General features: G+C 40.1%; 1 protein-coding gene across 7 annotated transcripts in view; it reads left to right on the top strand.

Annotated features, from left to right (window-relative positions):
- LOC130875474 (THO complex subunit 2) overlaps positions 1-17,119 on the top strand; it is a 31,497-nt gene extending 14,378 nt beyond the window's left edge. Inside the window, exons 3-9 of one of the 7 annotated variants that reach the window (XM_057771332.1) lie at positions 767-808; positions 919-1,095; positions 4,107-4,260; positions 8,973-9,149; positions 11,840-11,959; positions 13,959-14,066; positions 15,256-17,119. The gene's annotated coding sequence lies outside the window, so the exon portion shown is untranslated. Of the gene's footprint in view, positions 1-766; positions 898-918; positions 1,249-4,106; positions 4,261-8,972; positions 9,150-11,839; positions 12,016-13,958; positions 14,067-15,255 lie in introns of those variants that run through there. The other 6 variants (XM_057771335.1, XM_057771331.1, XM_057771333.1 and 3 more) reach the window with 6 other exon arrangements.
- Positions 17,120-19,597: the final 2,478 nt, after the last annotated feature.

Here is a 19,597-nt window from a genome sequence, read left to right as displayed (position 1 = left end):
GATATATTTTCTGCCTGTGGGTTTGCTGATTTGGAGTATAACATAAATGGAATCATGAAATATTGTGGCTTTTGTGTATGGGTTTTTTTATACCTCCGTGTTTAATGTGTACTTATAATCCTTTTTTATGGCTGTATGTTTTGTTTATCCATGTATTGATGGACAGGAATAATAATTTTTAAGTATTAAACTTAAACACTAGTGTATCCACAGTTAAAGTAGATGACACCAGGATTATACGTAGTATGAATTCTCTGTAGAAATGATATATAATTAAGCCTGGTAGTGACGGTGCACGCCTTTAATCACAGCAGTTGGGAGGCAGAGGCAGGCGGATCTTTTTGAGTTCCAGGCCAGCCTGGTCTGCAGAGCAAGTCCTGGACAGTCAAGGCTACACAGAGAAACCCTGTTGGGGGCAGGGGAGGGAATGGCATGTAGATTATCAGTATTTCATATATGATGTTTTTCTAAAGGCAATTTTAGTGCTCTGGTTTTAAGAAATACGTGAATGTATTTTTATTAATAAAAGTTAATGACTTAACTATTTGAAATTTGAATGAGAACATTAGGCAAATAGAAATTATATATCATATTAATGATCATGTTTTAAATTTATGTCACTATTCATTATTTGAGAAAAAAAACATGTAAAGTAAAAGAAATGTGTGTGTATGTATATATATAATTGAGTCAACATGTTTTAAAATAATTTTTGTAATGCAGCAAATATTGTATTTTAATATCACTTAAAATTATATCTTTGTAGGAAAAAGGAATTCTCTTTTCTTCAATGGAAGACTTCTGGGAGGTATTTGAAACTGACTGAAAGCACTCATTTCTCCTGGAAGTTGTTCATTTGCTGTCTTAAATTAATGCACAAGATTAAGAATAATTTAGGTATCATTTCTATTTCTTTAGGGCCTGCTGTGCGTTTGCCAATATATAAGAAGTAGGCTATGGTGCATTGTTGAAGTTACTGTTCTGCCTTCAAAGGGTGACTTAGTACCAGTTATAGAAAATATCTTGCAGGTGCCTTGCAACTCTTTAGGTCTTCAGAGACTCATTACCTATTTAATCTCCATAGCAAACTACAAGGTAAGCAGCACCAATTCTGTTTATAAGTGACGCAAATTAGATACATAATGTTTAGCTGTGTATCCCCACATAGCTAAGAAGCGAGGGAAAGGGATCATGTGTGTCTGAGCTGCCTTCTCAGTTCTACTTTATTACTCACTCTGTTTAATGACTTAGCAGATACTGAGATTCTCCATGAGGTAAGGCATAAAAACGACAGATTGTTCTCTGTTAGTTCCTTTACCATGTTTTTACATAAGATGGTGACATGTACCTTCATTTCCCGAGAGTGCCTGGCAGATCTTTCAAAATCTGCAATTGTAAATCCACCTCAGTCCTCTGCCTAGTCATGTACCAGCATGTACACCCGATCTTCTGGGAAAGATTGACACCTTTACTCTTGTTTACTAACCTTAGTCTCATCTAAGTAATTTTGGCTTGAATTTTGCTTTCTCAGATACTAGTTTTGCTACTTGGGGTACTTAGAATATAGTTTTTCATCTAATAGATTAATCTCTTGATAAAGGCAAAGAGACCACATGACCAAATCACATGCCTAAAGCTCCTCTGAACACTGCATAAAATGTGTGACCAAATCTTGAGTATGTAAGTCCTTTGGGGAGACCATTGGTACCCCAACTGCAGCGTTCCTCATCTGGCCCTCAAAACACCCATGTCCGTCTTAACAATGCAAACATACGTTGTCACCTCCAAGTGTGCCAGTTCTAGTGTTCAAAAATCTAAAGCCTCGGACTCAAAGCTAAGGTTTACCTCTGTAAAACTCAAAAATGTGCTGTGTTCTTCCATGATAGACTAGTACAGATTAAAATCCCATTACAGAAGAGAACAGTAGAATAGCAAAAACACCTGAACCAGAGCAAGACCAGAATCCAGGAAGGCAGACATTAATACTGTAGCCCCATGTCTGGGGTGTGGTACAAACTGGTAGTGAGATTGTAGACCCTCAGAAGAGGTCATAGCATGCCTTCTTCATAGTATTTTCCTTTAAAGCCCATCTGGCCTCACTGTGGGCTCTGCTCATTGCCCACAGGCTTTCTTATGTTCCCTATTCCTGGCATGTCCAAGTTCTGGACCTCAGCTGGAGCCTAGCTACTCTCTCGCAGCTCCATGTGTCATGCCACTCTCGCAGGGGCTGCTTGCTAGTGTAGGGATAAGCCCCACCCATTAGGGGGCGTGTTCGCCTCGGGCTAATGTTTATTGATAAATCTGCCTGGTGTGATCCCAGCAGCTCCTTTTTTTCTGCTTTCCTGTTCTCCGCAGGAACCTGTGGTCCTGTAAGTCTATTTCCCCATTAAAGCTGTATATATTTTTATAATCTGTCTGCATTCATTTACGTCGTTACATGCTAGGATCCAACTTTGATCCTTCATTCCCTAGACTTCCAAGGTTTCCTTAAAAATTTAGGTAAAAGCTAGGATTTTCCCTCCACAATCTTCTCATTTTGAAATTTAATAATTGTAATGGAGGATCTGGGTCATTTTGTCTCTCAGACCCAGACGGGATCATATGAAGGCATAATCCAGCCCTGCCTTAATCTACCAGTGTCTGAGCTCTGGGTGAATGTTTGGCACTGATCTCCAGCAGATCTGCCATGCAGTGATTGAATGAGCTGCCTCCAAGCTGCTTCTGGCAACAGAATTCATAGACCAATTGGAATGTCTCCTCTCACCAGAGGTGCTCTGCTTTTACACACGTGAATATGAGGAGTGGCTGAACAGTGCTCTTCTTCCTTCAGATCCTTCCAGGGCACTGAAGTGGACAAGGTTATCCAACCAGAGCAGTTTGCACTCCATGTACACTGAGCCTTCCCCCGTTATCCACACATGGCTGTATTTGTTCCTCTTCACAGAGGTCTGCCCACATTTCTGTTTGATCCACCTTTTCATTGTCTATCCCATGGACCTGTGTCCAGTCCAAATCACAGCCAGGTTCCTGGGTATATGATTCTCAGTGTGGTCACTTGTCTAGCTGGGTGTAGAGGCTACTAGGACCACCAATCCCCCGCTATAGCCATAGGGTTTGATGAGGTAAAAATCCTTTGGATGTGGTTCCTCACCTTGGCGCCCAAGCTAGAAAGTGCAGGGAACCCCTCCTCAGTGTTGGCTCTCTGTGGAGATCACACTTCTCATAGATTGTTTCTGCAGCACCAGATTCTGTGTCTGCCTCTTGCCAGGGTTTTCTTTCTCTTTTTTGCTTAAGACCCCGTTGAGCAAGATTCTTCTACCCCACCTGCCCTGTCACCAGGTACAAAATCGGATTGTTTTTCTTTTACAAATAGAAAGTGTAGTACTTCTGTATTTTATTACAAAATTCTGTCTGATTTTGTACTCCCTTTTCTTTCTGCACTGCCCTCCTGTCCCCGAAGCCATCTGCCTGCCTTTCAGCCTTTCTCTAGGAGCTGCATGAATGCACTGGATAGCTCTCATCTGCCACCTTCCCTCTGTTAAAGTGTGAGCTGCTGAGGACTCATTCTTTTTGTCTGATAGAAAACCTATGCTTCTCTAGTTTAGGCTAATGATACTAAGTTCCTATTGTACAAGGGCATATTTGTAGGGGTCTTGTCCATTTTGATACCTTCGCTTTAAATACCTTTTGCATTGGTGAAGGTACTTATTCTTAGAATTATTGAAGACAATCCAAAGAAATTTAGCACACTCAGGCTATTTCAGAGTGGACCTCCTGGTATCTTCTTCTATCTCTTCCCTGCGCAATTGTTGTGGACAAAGTCTTTTTTTTTTAACCCTATATCCTGGGTTCTGTGAGGATATCTAAATCATTTTATGGTACCTATATCTGAATTACATTATGGTATACACTTTTTTTTGACCAGATTATGTCAACTAACCAGTATATACTGTTTAGCATTGTTTAGACAGAAATTTAGTAAAAGTCAATTTTAGAGAAAAGGTATTAAATGATCTCAAAAGCTGTTTTTTTTTTTGTTTTGTTATGTTTTCTGTGTGTGTTGATAACAGTGTTGATCTTCTAACACACCTTTTCCTTTTTCCTAGTTCCTAGATAGCATAAGCACATCCTCAATCTGCGGTGCCTTTTCCTATGTGCTACTTCATCGCACGTCATTGCTAAGAAACTGTGTGCAGCTCCTACTGTGTGCCAGACCCTGTTCACAGACGACCTCCTCTTCCCTCACAGAATGCCTCTGAGGTAAGGGTCATTATATTTCACATGGAAACACAAAGGCTGAAAATGAGGCACCTTTCCCTGTGCATTTTGTCATCTAGTCCCTGAGTCACACACCAGGGAAGGTAGCCATGGAAACTGTGGACAGACAATCCCTGGTGTGGGTTCCTCATACTTTTAAGGACTAAACTGACATTCCTAAATCTTGAGACCTTCATTTCTGAAGGCCAGTAACTCTTGAGGAGTTGGTAAGAATCACCATGTCGCTGGGCAGTGGTAGCACCTTTAATCCCAGCACTCGGGAGGCAGAGGCTGGTGGATCTCTTGACTGTGAGGTCAGGCTGGTCTACAAGAGCTAATTCCAGGACAGGCTCCAAAGCTACAGAGAAACCCTGTCTCGAAAAACAAACAAGCAAACAAAAATCACCATATCATATATATTTACCCAGAGTGAAAAAAATTTATGTTAAAAACCTTAATTTACCAGGAAGCAAGTATTTATAGTTGATACAAGACTTAAGTGTTCTGATGGTTTTACCTGTTTCTATTGCCTGTTTTTGTTTTTTGTTTGTTTGTTCTTTTTAATTAGTTGATCTACACAGGTGATATTGTATAGAAAATGGAAGGAGACAAGAGTTACCACTGGAGAATAGTCTCAGTGGAGCAGGCTGCTACCTGGATTTGTCAGAAGAACCAGGGAGGGAACAGATGCTCACATTGCTAGCTTCAGAAAAGCAGCTGGCTGAAACACCCAGTCAACTTTTAGTGATTTTTCACTGTGCAGCATCAGCATCAACCTGTCCTGAATGGTCAGGCTTACGCCCTTCCTGTCTCTAGCTGGCTGTCTGTAGACATTTTCTATTGTGAGTGTGGGCTAGGGAAAAATACCCGTCCTGCCACTACATAGACAAAAAGTGTTAAGGATCCAGGCTGACAGCAAGGTGAGAGTTGAAGCTGCATGATTGATAGATAAGAGTATTTGGCAAACAGATAGAAGAATATTGTGATTTATAGAGGACTTTAAATCCAGGGTGCTGAGGGATGTAGCTTAGTTGATAGAATGCTTGCCTAGCGTGTATAAAACATGCACAAATCTGTCTTGATTGCCGGGACCACTTAAATGGGTCATGGTGGTCTCTGCCAGTAATACTGTCCCTGGGAAGTGAAAGCAGGGGCTCATAAGCCTCAGTCTTCAGCTACTTAGCATAGGTAAGGCCAACACAGTCAACATGAAACACTGTCACAACCACACAAACAAAGAACATTTTAAGTAGAGGCGAGGCTGTAGAGGTAGTTCTGGCTGTAAAGTGCTTACTGAGGAAGCTTGTTGATCCAGGTTCAAGCCCCAGAGCCCACAGAAATAGCCAGGCATGGTAGCACACACTTGTAATCCCAGCAGTGGGGAGTGTAACCAGAGACTGCGTTTTTTCCCAGCCGCCCAGACCTGAATAATCACACAAAAACTGTAGCTAAATGTGTATAAGGGGGGAAAACAGCAAGTCAAATAATCCCAGGCTAATTCCAAAAGATTGTAATATTATTCTTTATTGTAAGGGAAAAACTCACGGAACAGGAATGGGAAGTCCAACTTCAAGGTGTGGAGTGTGGGAACAAGAGAGAGAGATAGCTGGGCAGATGGGTGGTTTTCTCTGGGTACCTAAAAGGTCACACCCCAACCTTGTCCAGGCTCTTAATGGTCATTGGCTGAAGGTTCCCCATCAAGAAACTTTATTAATTACAACACTTTTTGGCCTCTTAGCTCAGGCTTCTTATTAACTAACTCTTATATCTGAACTCATTCATATTAATCTATGTATCACCATGAGGCTTTGACTTATTGGTAAAGTTCCTGTGTCTTTCTCCTTCAATAATTACATGGCATCTCCTTGACTCCACCTACTCTCTATCTCTGTTTGGATTTCCTGCTTGGCTTTACTCTGCTAAGCCATTGGTCAAAACAGCTTTATTCATTAAGCAATAAAATGAAAACATACATAGAAGGACCTCCCATATCAGGGGAAGGAGGGGGAGTGGGGATAGACACAGAATAGAAGCTCTGGCCCTTACTGGCCAGTCACCTTAGCCTGTTTAGCTAGCCTCAGGTTCTACTGAGACCCTGTCTCAGACAGTAAGATGAATAGCTCCTGAGGAATGACATCCATGCTAGACCTCTGACTTCTGCATGCACCCATACACATAAACATGCAAGTGCTCAAAACAAAAAAGCTAATCCAGTTCATTCCAATTCTAGAAATGGCACTTTTTCTCCTCGCAACTGCCTTTAGCCATTGCTGGGTGATCAGTACATTCACCCTTGTTTCTCTGCTTTATCCATGCCTCCTTTCCCTCTTTTCTCCATTTACAGTTGACAGCCAGACTTTCAGGACATAGTCAGAGAATTGAGGGAATTGGTAGATTCCCAGTTGCTTGCTTATGCTTAAGAATCTCCCAAAAAACAAAGTTCTTTCATAAACTTTGATGGTGTTGCCATAACCACTCTGGGAGGCAGTGAGGAAACAAACTTCACTAGCTTCTCTGGGAACTCTTGTTTGCTGATGCATTTATGCTTCTTAGATATAAAGTATTTGTGTGGGTACTGTTCTTGGCTCTTGGGACATGTCAGTGGGAAACACAAACCCTTTCCCACACAGCTTGCTTTAAGATGGATGGTGGATGGGCAGTAAACAAAATAAACTGTGTTGTACTTTAGATAAAGAGTGCTTCTACAAGAGAGCAAAATGTCAAGCAAAGCAAGGAAGATTCACAGTTAACGTAGGTTCTCTATCATGTTGTAATACTTGAACATCACTCACATGGATTACCTACTCATACAGTCTCATAATTATGTATACTTTGTCAGAAGTTTTCACATTAAACAGCTCTGCTTTAATATCCAGTTGGAACTACTAAGAAGAATCAAACTGCATTGAAATTACTGTCAAGCTTTTTCCAATGATTCCTCTGAAAATCCGAACAGGAGAATGATAGGCAGATAAGTGACAACTCAAAGTCAAAGATTGTCTTGAGTATGTCTCTCACTTACAGGATTTTAAGGGTAAACATAATCAGGGCAGGTCGTCCATGACTTTACAGTTTGTCGGTTTCTAGATGTAGTTGACAGATACAGTGCCACAATGTGCCCTAAAGAAGTGTCTTAGGGTACATAAGTCACTTTCTTCTCTTTTGAGTTCACTCTGAGGCTGTCACATGTAATGGTTGAAAATACATTTCACAAGTTAACTAGTAAAGAAAGAATGGAAGATTTGGCAGAAGAGAGGAATTCTCATTTACCACAGCTCCTGTCTTGATGGCTACTGTTAGACCTTACATGGATTCTGGAAGGCTAGCTTCCAGGTGTGGCCACTTGTCCCGAAATGGAGGCAATGGTAATACTGATGGAAAAATTTAGAAACTGACACATTCTGCAACTGAGTGTTTTATTTTGATGGTGAGATGTTGCCAAATTCTGCAGCTCGGATGTTGCATTTGATGGTGAGATGGTGCCATGGAGTGCTTCATCTCACTGTCTCAGTAGGCCAGCTCTACAGTGGGAACCTTTTAAGAACAACTTCCCATTAAATTACAGCACAGAAGATGAATGCCATCATTGTGGCTGTCAGCGGTGTTTCAGACAATGCAGGTTTTGAGGACTGTGGACTGTGAAGCCCTGGGAGGGGGAGGAGACTATCCTGGAGGCAAACTTTGTGATATGATGGTGCTCACGGAGTGAGTGATCCAGTCCATACTTTGTTTATCGAAAACACAAAGAAGTGAGGAATTGGAGTGCTGCAAAAGGACTCCTGTGGCTGAAATTGGGAGAGACGGGCGGGGTACTAAGCAGGGTTGAGGGAAGCGGGGAGCTGAGAGAGATGAAAGGGGAAGGAGAATCTACTAAGACAAATTGTTCAGAAATGCCACAGTGATAGCCTAATACCGCATATGCTAGTTTTCAATCCAGTCACATGTTTGAGTCCAAAACTTATGTTTTCTTGTTTGTAGAATGCTACACAGCTCCTAGAAAGGCTTATTTGTTGATTTATTTTTATTTAAAATTATACAGTAATTGAAGGATGAGTTAAATATAATCACATACTCATTTTATTTTGATAACCTAAGATATATACATATGTTTATTTGTATATGTGTATGCAGATCTTAATGTCTGTACACACCCTAAGAAGGAAATAATACTTAAAGGTACAGAACCTTATGAAGTCTTAACTTCATTCATAGCCATTCCTCCTATGTGGAGTAATGATGATTTCAACAGTTTGATGTAACTTGTGGTGGCAGGGTGTTTTTGTTGTCGTTTGTTTTTTAAGCCTTGTAATAGAAGGACAATACATGGACTGCCTTTCCTGAGTCTATCTAACCATTGCCAGTGTAAATGGCTGGTTGCCAGGCAGTATGGTGTAAGGTGATCTGCTACATTACAGCTTTTGATTTCTTCTTGGCAGCCTGTGAGATTTTCTTGTTTCTTTATCATATATGTTAGCCACAGCTTCTCATGCTCTCCTCTTGCCAGCCTCTTTACTCACTATTTTGTTTCTTGTGAATCGAGTAAATCTAAATGTGTCATGTAAAACCATATACTTGGCTTTTTGTGATACGTATATGTCAATTGCATGGTTTTAAAGTCACATCTATTTCTGTTATGGTAGAATTATATTCAAGTGTGAGTTTAGACCACATTATGTTGTCCATTCGTCTTATAATATTGGCCCTCTCTTTTGCAGCTCTTCAAATTCATGTTCTAACAGGACCATGAGCCAGCTCTCACAAGCATGTCATGCTGTGCCAAAGACCTCTGTAGCTTTGCCGTTATGTTCTTCACTGTTTGTGGCACACTCTCAGTTGGCATAGCTCATCTTTGGCACTTAATTGGATGACTTAAGTGCCTTCCAAGAATACTTGTAAGTATTTGTTAAGTAATATAGAAAATTTAATTGTTATTATCTTCTCAGTAATAACTATTTGTGTTTGTTATTTGGCCACCTTGTATTAAAAATGATTGTTTATAATAAGAATGACCACATGTTTCACAAACACATCCCCATCAAAGAAGTTAAGAAAATGTGGGATGCTGATGCTCAGGAAAGCAGTCCTCATGGACCAGGCATTACGAGCATGCCTGTAAGTGGAGACAGGAGAATTAGGAGTTCAAGATTACCTCTTTCCTCTACATAGCAGATTTTCACGGTCAACCTCCAATACCTGGAAACCTGTCTCTTATATACAGAAAGCAATTCTCGATAGTGAGGTGTCATGAAATAGAAAAAGCCAGCACTGTTGAAATGGTCGACATCTTTTTAATGCTCAGTGAGAACTGTTTTTATTATTTTTTTTTTATTGAAGGTGTGTACACACTAGCATGTACACTAACATGGAAGTCAGAAAACAAACTTGCAGGAGTCAGGTCTCTCCTTGCGCCATGTGGGTTCTGGTCACAGTACGGACAGCAAGTATTTTACCGGGTCACCCTGCTGCACTGTAGGTACGGGCTGTGGAAGCTCAGTTCTTTAATACTTGGTTCTGGGTCATCCTGTCACAACAAAAGACCAGTAGTTTATATTTTTGTACCTGTTGACTATTATTTCCATCGAGTTTCAACTTCAGATAATGTAATGAGAAAAAGGAAGTTATAATATTTAAAGATAGATGGCACAGGAATTTCTTAGAGTCTTTCCCCAGTGTTTTCATATATACAGAGTATACATTTGATTCTAGACCCAATCACGACCTGGACCAATTAAATAACATTTTGTGTGCTGTTTATACCAGGTGAAAATTACATGCAATCAGAAAACATTCTACTAGTGCAGAAGGCATTGATTGATCCAAACAGCAAGAATTTTTCCAAGGTCAATAATTTCCTTCTGTTTTGCTGCCTCGTTCGTGGGGAAGTCATCCTTCAATATTACCGTGTTGCTTAATACACTTTGTTTTCTACATAGTCCCACATGCTTGGGAATTAAGCTTTGCAGTTGTTAAGGAAGTTAATCGAGTTTCAGGACTACATTATTTTTCTCCCCTCTGGCCTTGTTCTTTTGGCATGTGCACTGCTGTTCATCCTGAGAGACCCTAAGTTCAAATCACTGTCTTTGTCTCTTATGCACAGTACTCCATCTTTCAAATAGAAATCAAGAAAGTAGGAAAAATGTTTATTTCAGAAAATCGAATTTATTTTTCATTGAGTCAGTTTTGAGCCTTAATGCTGTATCTTTCCTGTGATTTTTCATTTATCCAAGTTACTACATATGCCTAGTCAATGTTTTTGTTTAAAAAAAAAAAAGTTGCAGGTGCCTGTTTGTAAAGGTGCCTTAAATGGAGATTTTCCTGGGCACAGGGAATGCTGACAGTACTGTCCTTGTCACTGGCTTACCTGACTGTTCTTCTTTTCCTCTCCCCTTCCACTGTTTTTGCTTTGAATTAACAGGGCAGACTAGAGCTGGGTACCAGGAGTGGTATTTAGTGAATTATTTACGTGTCAAGAGTAAGGTACTTTATTCTAACTTAGTTCAAATTTCACGTGTAGCAAGAGCTTGCAAAGAATCTATCTATGTATCTATCTATCTATACTTTAAATCTTATAATAAATGGAAATTACTTTCAAAATAAAAAAGCTTTGATTCTCTTGGTTTGTTTTAACTTAGCACTTGTTTTTTTTATGGCATCATGATTGAGACAGTCTCACTATATACTTCTGGCTAGCGTGAAACTTGCCATATAGAGCAGGTTCCTCTCAAACTCACGGAGATCCACCTGCTTCTGCAAGTGATGGAATTAAAGTTGTGTGCCTCCATGCCTGTCCCCAACCTAACACTTAACTATTTTATATTAACTAAGATTTTTTAAATTAAGCTATTTTGCTTAATTTAGATTGTGTGTGTTATCTAACATTTAAGATTTAATTTATGTGAGAAATCATCCTTTAAAAGTACCAGCATATTGTGTGTGTATGTATAATCTAACATTTAAGACTTAGTTTAGTGAGAAATCATCCTTTGTAAATACCAGCATTGTTTCCATAGTCAGCAGATTTGGAGAGATCCTTTGCAAAGCATTGAGTGATATTTTTAGTAATTTGCTCTGGAGTTTTCAATTGACAAAGCATTAGAGATCTCTCAATAGGGCTGATAAGCAGCATTTGCTATGCAAGCAATGGGTAGTTGTTATCGTAACTCTTTCAAGTATCTTATTAAAAAGAACTTACCTACCTTGATTACTCAGTACATGCTGCATGCAGAATTGAGGCCTTCAGTGTCCCTGGTACAGTCAGTCCTGCACTGCTTTGTAAACAAAAGTCCTTTGTTTTTTTGTTTGTTTGTTTTCTTCTTTTTAGTACTGTTATAAACCTGGGGCCTCTCTTCTGCTCTGGAAAGTGCCTAATTCTAAAGATGAATTCTTGGTGACAAGGGTGTTGTTGACCCAAGTGCTCTTAGAAAAGCACTTTTGTTTGGAGTCAGAAATCTCTCTGAAACATGGCTGTGAGAGGAGAACTGGGCTCCATTAGCCCGCTCTCCTTTGCCCCTGCATGGTGAAGTCACTGTTTGGTTTTGACCAGGGATAGTAAAGAGCTGGTCTGTGTCTTAATCATCTTTAGGAGGGACCGAGGCAGTCATCATGGAGCATGGCCAGACTTGACACCAGATATGATCTTCAGCAGATGATGGATAGAGTCTAGTACAGAGGGCTCCATTGGATTTCATGCCTGCCCTGACTGGTATCCACTTCCCATCCTTCCCATCTCCTGTCTCAGCTGGCATGCAGTGTTTGTTGGTACTTCAATTATAGTAGGGTTTGTTTTTTTTTCCTTGTGCTTCAGCTATATTGTATTTCTCAGGACCTGCTATGAAGCCGCAAAACAAATCACTGACTTCTAGTGGAAGCATATTGTCTTGGCTGTTCATGTTTGTGTCTTGTACTTCTGGAGTTACGATGTTTGAAATTTTTCTTGGTGTTGATATCTAGTCTTGTCTTTGTTGGGTGGCTGTTCCAGTCTTTGGTGACTGTTGTCCTATCTGGATCCTAGGCAGGGTGAGGTGGTTGTGGGTCCCTAGTAGAGAGAGCTTCTGCAGGTCAGCGGGTGGCAGAGGGAATGGAGATGGGCTAGAAGCAAGGCCACATGAGAGTAGGTTAGGGCAAAAGCTGGGGGCATGGGTTCTGCACCAGGAGACTGAGTCCCCAGAGAGTGGACCTTTGGTTGAATGGTGGGCTTCTGAAAGCAGGAAAGGGCTAGAAGTGGTCCCAGTGATTGGTATTGGAGTGGGAGGGCGGGCTACTGAAAGCAGGCTGCTACAGGAATAAGTTAAGGCAGGACTGTAATGCAGGTCAGGAAGGATAGTGAGAATCTCTTACCTGAGTCCCAGGCCAGTGTGGCCACTAAGGGTCCCTGGTGAAAGTGTTTTTAGGAGTAGGCAGCTGATGCAAAGGTCTAGAAGGGAGGGACTAAGGTCTTACACGCTAGGAGAGAGCTAAGCAGGGTTTGCCTGCCTTTGTTTGCTTGGTTTATTTATTTATTTATTTATTTATAATTTTTTTCTTTTGCTGTATGACCTTAAGAAAAATTTTAGGGCATTGGAATTTTCATTTTCATAAAAGTTTACAAAAATTGGTTCTTAAAAGATACATGGGCCTAGAGAGATGACTCAGTGTGGTTAAGAGCACAAGCTGTCTTCCAGAGGGCGCAGGTTCAATTCCCAGCACCCACGTGGCAGCTTACAACTGTTCATAACAGTTTCAGGGGATCTGGCACCTTCACACAGACATACATGCAGGCAAATACCAATGTATATGAAATACAACTAAATAAAATTTTAAAAACACTTCTAAGGGCTACAGACATGACTTGATAAAATAGTGCTTACTGCATAGGCAGGCATGAGCACCCGAGTTCAGATTCCCAGCAACCACATAAAAGCCAGGCAGTGAGATGGAATGGGCAGGTGCCAGGACTCGCCAGCCAGATAGCAAGTTCAGGGTTAGGGAGAGATCTCTTCTCAGCCATAGTGACCTGTGGCTTCCACATGCATGTGCACAGGCAGTCCGTCTCACCTGGCATATTTATATTTTATGTGCACACTGCACACACATACCACTTCTTTTAAAATAAAGCTTTGGACAGTTGTTTCAATGGGAAGACAACAGACATGCTCTGTTCAAGAAGTCTTCAGTTCATGATTTTAAGACATGTATGTAATATTTTTATACAAAGTAATGGAGTTAGAGAGCATTATTTTCATACTGCTTTGTTACTTAATATACATTGTGAGTATAATCTGTTTTCTTAAGTGTATTCTTACAGTATAATTTCTGGTATCACCTTAGAAACTTGTTGTGTGGATAAACAATATATTTAAGCAGTTTCCTATCTATTGATTTTTTTTCATGTCACCATTCTTTAAAAATTAGCACTCCAAATGAATATCTTTGTAGCCAAAACACTTCACATATAAAAAGTGTTCTTTGGGATATTTTTTTAATGTAGTGTCTGACTGTAGGGGTGTGTACATTTGAAGACTTCAGATCGCATGTTCACTGGTGAAGATGTAGCTCTTAGTTCTCTCCAACCGGACCATGACTTTTTCTCTAAATGCTGAAACCACTTAGAAAGTGTTTCAGATCATAATGTTAAACAGGAAAACATTACTGTTTGTTTTTCAAAAGACAGTATAGCAGCAAACCCTGAGTAGTGTGGTCCTCTGAATTGTGGTCTCCTACAGCCTGGGAAGAGCATGAACAGAGGAATGGAACATTCCATTGCAGTATGGTGTCCCAGTCCCAGGTGTTGATCATAAGGCACGAGATCGTGGAGCTGGAAGAGACATGAGGTATGGAAGACTCCTCGATGCTGTTGGTGAACAGGGTGTTTTGTTCTGTGTAGATTTGCTAGTGACAGTTTTCTTTGGTAATACTGAAGACGAGTGACTTAAGGGTAGGCCCTATTCCCAGCAGTAATGTTACAGGCCCCAAGACCTTAGCACAACTGATGCCGTGATGGAAATGCCATTCAGACCTTGGAACCTGGTGTGTAGGCAGCGACACCTGACAGAATTAGAGCAAAGACCTAATCCATCGAAGTCCACAGTACATCCCTAGATGGACCTCTGGCTAATTGGGGTTTGGGGTATGTCAACTCAGGATGTGTTTTTTGTAGTTAAAAGCCCACTCTGAGAAAGGCTCAGGACTACAGTCTGGTCCTGAAAACCCAGTGCAATTGGTATCAGGCTAATAAAGACTTCTGTGGCTTGACTCTGTCCGAGTAGTCTTCTTTGGTGGATACCTCACAACAATAGATGGCCATTTGTCTTTATCTTACAGGTTCTTTGCAGCATATTAGAGCTTCCAGTTGTATGCTTTTATGGGATTCCTGTGTGTACAGATGTGTGTATATGTTTCTTGTGCTTTTTCTTTGGTTCTTTTTCTTCTATTTATTTTGTCCTATTACAGTTTGTTTGTCTTTGCTTTGTTTATTATCATCCTTTAGATGCTTGTTTTCTAAGGAGAGTCACAAAGGGTGTGGATTCAGATGGGAGATTTGGGAAGGGGAAATAGTAGTCAGAATATATTGTATGAAGAAAATCTGTTTTCAATAAAGAAAAATAGTTTTAAAATGTTTTAGACAGTCACATGTTGTTTTCATTTACTTTGTCCCAATTTTTTGATCTCTTTTTGAAAGAGAAAGCCTTAATTCTATGAAATGTCATAGTAGTCACCTTCTGTAACCTTTGCAAAGAAAAGATTTTCTTCCTCTGAGAGCGCAGACCAAAGCATGATGTGAAAGTATGGCTCCTCATACCCCACCCTTTGATTGTCGGGGACCAAGTGATGGTGGGAAAGCCTGGCTCTCCATATGTGACTGTCGTGCTGGGACTCCAATGACAAGGATTGCTAGGGACTGCTGTTTCTGTCGAGTCTTTTCTAACTGTAAACGTTATTTGATCCCAGATTTTCTAAGATAATTTCTGTGTATGCATCACCTGAATGGTAACAGTTATTTTTCTTTTTTAATGATGGCAGACAGGTGGTGACAGTGAGGTCACAGGGAACAGATGATCTGCTAATGCAGTGCACCAAGGGTTGGAGTGTTGGAGCTGATGATGCAGCGCCCCCTTCAGGTCAGCATCCTCAGATGACAGTGAGACCCAGAAGTCCTCCCCCTCCTTCCAGTCTGCAGTGGACCTAGAAGTCGGAGACGGAAACGGGGGTGCCAGGATCTACATGTGGTAATCCACTGTGTGGTTCTGAGTGGATTTGCCATAACAAGTACATTATTTATGCCTGATAATCATATGATGCTGGTCTTTATAACTAATCATTAATCTTCTGCACTTGATTTTATTTTCTATAAACTTTACCTATGGATGGAAGAAGGAAGACTTCCTCACATGACAGATCTGACTTTGAAATATTGAACCAAGAAAAAAAAAAAACAACTGGAAAATATGTTGAGAAGTACGCCCAATTGCTGCCCTGCCTAATTCTGTTCAGGAGACAATGAAGTAGCTTTTTAAAGCTGGAACTGTAAAGACTCCTGAGTACACTTACAGCCACAAGTCAGCATTGCCATTTTTAGCCAGTGTGTAGAAGGAAAGGAGGGCATGTCTTTCCATGCTGACGGAACTATGTGGTTGTGCATTTCAGGCTCCCTCTACTTGTAAACTTTAAACCATACGGATAAACCATAGTGTGGCCATGTCCCCATTGTGCTGGAGTTTGTATCAATAGTTAAGATGTTAAAACTGCACTCTTTTTTTGCCTACTTTCTCATAACTGATATCTGTGGGACTAGCTGTATTTCTTGGTTTTTTGTATTGTTTAGCTCTATAAAATGGCCCTAGAAAATCTCCAAATAGTGTCTCTAACTACAACAAAGGAGAATTGTATGGTTCCTTAAATTCACACTAAATTTGATTTAGAACAGTTTTAGTGTGAATGTTTTCATGTCTCAGTTTATTTGAAACTCAATATTCAAAGCTCTCTAGTAGAACCAACTTATTAAATGTTACTTTAGTGTGCAGTGAACAGTTAAGCAACTGTTTAAGAATGAGACTGTTTTGAAATTCATTATGAATCATAAAACAAAAGTCTTAATTTTTCAGAGACATGGTCTCAGATATTCTTGGTCCAGTATGTCAGAATAGAATTTATAATACAAACAAAGTTTGCTTTAATTAAAAGACTTTTTTTGCTGCAAGTCCCATCTGTTCTCAGAAAGCGTCAGGTAGAGTTTGCATTAGTAGAAGAGGAAGGCGTCCACTAACTCTGTAAAAGTCTGTTCTCAACTGGAAGTGGTTGTTTTCCAAACATACTGTGTATTGTATGGTCCTCTGCGATCTGAAGGGATAAGAAGGATACAGTTGAGGACGGGTGATTTACCCTCAGCTCTTGAACCAGTAGAGAAACCCTATTTTTAGTGCTTGTCTTACATTCTTGTATTAATTACTAGACTATGTTAGTCATGTCTCCAATGAAAACAGGAGCCGACAAGTCAGTTAATGAATGAAACATCTGATTTTAACGGGATTTTCATATGTTTCATCTCCATCTCTTCTATGAGTATGGTGAACAGTTCTTCCTTCCTGATAAAGTTTGTCTTCCATGCATATTGAGTTTATATATTTATCGTGTATACCTGCTGTTACATGAAAACAACTTTCAACTTTAAGTGAGGCCGTTATGTGGTATCCATGTTTATTGATCATGTGCCACATATTCACTGCAGTCCCTAGAGAGTATTTATGATATATATTATGTACTGTCTTTTATTATAATATTGTACAAAATTCTTTCCTTTTACCCATGAGTGCCATCTGTTTGTTTTTTGGTTTGTTTGGGTTTTTTCTTCTTGAGTCAAAGAATAAAGTTTAATCCCTTTCCTCTACCTTGCCCTCTGTTGGTGTAAGTAGGAAGTGAATTGTTCAAATCTCTGCAATTAGAATTTCAGAAGTAGGGGATACTAGTCACTTGACTTAATAAAGATTACATATATAATAAATTTGTCTATTTTCTAATTAAAATCAATTAAGTTTTCCCTTTATTAGAGTATTAGTAATAGCCTAGATTATGAAAATGTCTGTATGTGCGGGATGGGGCACACAATGAAACAAGCCTGCTTATGACAGCAAGTGCTTGTAACCAACCAGTAGCAGTGCTTGAGGCTGTCACTCGGGTATCTTACTCCTCAGATCCCTTATAGCTGCAACGTGAGGCAGTTGAAGGGCAAGTACCTTCAGGACAGTGGATAATAGTGTGGCTGAGGAAGACTGGAAAGGGAGGTGTACAGAGGGTGTGTTGTCAAGTTGACTAGCACTGCAGGCTATTAGAACTGTAGTTTCTTTTTGCCACTCTGGGAAACACTAAACCACACAGTTCAGACATACCCCGTTTGAGGAAGTAGGTTTCACAGCTGTTCTGGGGAGAATGGTATCTATTTCATGCAGTAAACAGCAGCCCTTGGTGACTTGTGATCAAGAAAAGAGCTGTAGCTGAACATGATGGCGCCTGACTGCAGTCCCAGCACCTGGGAGGTGGAGGCAGAAGGATCAACAGTGTAGGGACAGCCTGGGCTACGAGACTGGCTGAAAAAAAAGTAGAAAAAGCCATAGCTGAAGATGGGTAGATACAGACTGAGATGTGTGGCACAAATGATTTGGACACAGTGCCACGTTATCCCTTAGGTGTAGCATTCACAGTTCAGCCTCCTAGAATTCTGTGCACTTGGAACTGCCTGGCTTTGTAGTCCACCCAGAGCCCACGGAGAAGCTGGAAGGAAGCATAGTGAGAACACTGTGCTGAGGTTCTGCCCCGACAGTGTTTACTAGCCATGCGATCATGTCAGGACACCTGGTTTACATGAGTCCTCCTTTGTCATCTTTAAGTTTGGAAGATGAATCCATACCTTGCCTTTCCTGTGGTGTGTATGGTCAAACTGAGCTTTACACAGCAGAGAGAGGGAGGTAATAGGTTCTTAACAAAGCGCCTTGCTCCACAGCAGAGTGGTCTCTGTTGAATAAACAAGAAGAAAAAGAATCTGAGCAATTTTAAGTTTTCAAAGGTAAATTAAAGGGACAGATATTGTCCAGTGATAACTAAAAGCTTTAAAGGCTATTCTAAGTCATGACACACACATATTTCACAACTGCAGTTTTGGACTCCCCCTTCCTCATGTCATGTCATGAATGTGCCATATGTTACTGTGCATAATATACCAAGTATATAATGTGCAAAGTACATATTATAAGTTGTATTATATGACTGATTGTGTCCACATTTTAATAATAAATTATGAATGTATAATTTATAAGAAATAAAACACGTTAACCTCATTCCTGGCATTGAGCAATTAGTGTGGTTCCTTTTTTTTTTTTTCTTTTTTCATTCTCTAGACTTGGTTTTGATGATTTTGTTCACTGGAAATAGATATTAAAATGGCAACCCCAGCTTGCTTCTTAGGTGCATTTGCTTGTATTTTTTTCCAACCTTTTACCCTGAAGTAATGTCTGTCTTTGATGTTGAGGTGTATTTCTTTGCAGCAGAAGGATGGATCTTCACTTTGCAGGTGGCAGAATAGACTGTTGACTTTGAGAGGATGTGTGTTAGCTCTCTACCCAGGAACCTTTAACATCGTACAGTAATAGCACGCAAATCCATGAGAACCCTGAGTGCAAGCTTACATTACATAGGTGGGACAGCCACTGCTTTTTTCTGTATTGAATCCTGGATAATAGTTTGTCCTAAAAATTCATACTGCAAAGCCTGTAACAAAGGAGGTCAAAACAAGATAAAACTCTCAAATGTCGTTTCCAGAGGATTATCACAATTACATAACCTTAGCCTCAGTTATTTCTGTTACTTTAAAAACATCCAAGTTTCACCTTCACACTCCTTCTCAGCAACAGAACTAAAGTTATTTTCTCTGACAATAAAGAGACCTAGGACCAGATGACCATGAAGGGGATTGATGACCCCGGAGCCCTTTTCCTTCCCCACTCAACTCAAATTTGTAACCCATGGCACTGAAAGTGATAAGTGATGCTCAGCGGACATTGCTGACTGATAATAACATCCTCATATTTTCACCAACGGTTGTAATTATTAGAGTCAGAGCACAGTGTTTTTGGGAGAAGACTAGCTTGCTAAAATCAGTATGATGCAGTATTAAACAGTATTTTGTTCAGATTTCCTGTCATAAACTGTTTTAGTTTCCCACCCCTCTCGTCTTTTTAATGAACCTATTTCGTGTCCTGAATCACTTTTTAAAGCTTTTTTAGGCTTTATGTGACTATAAATTGCCCCACATTCGAAGCCATTTTGTAACTGGAAACTACTTTTGTTCCCATATGTCTCGACTCAAATAATA

The sequence above is a fragment of the Chionomys nivalis genome, chromosome 6, assembly GCF_950005125.1.
Source record: "Chionomys nivalis chromosome 6, mChiNiv1.1, whole genome shotgun sequence".
NCBI lineage: Eukaryota > Metazoa > Chordata > Mammalia > Rodentia > Cricetidae > Chionomys > Chionomys nivalis.
Note: the sequence above shows the minus strand (reverse complement) of the source record. Positions and strands in the feature narration are given on the sequence as shown.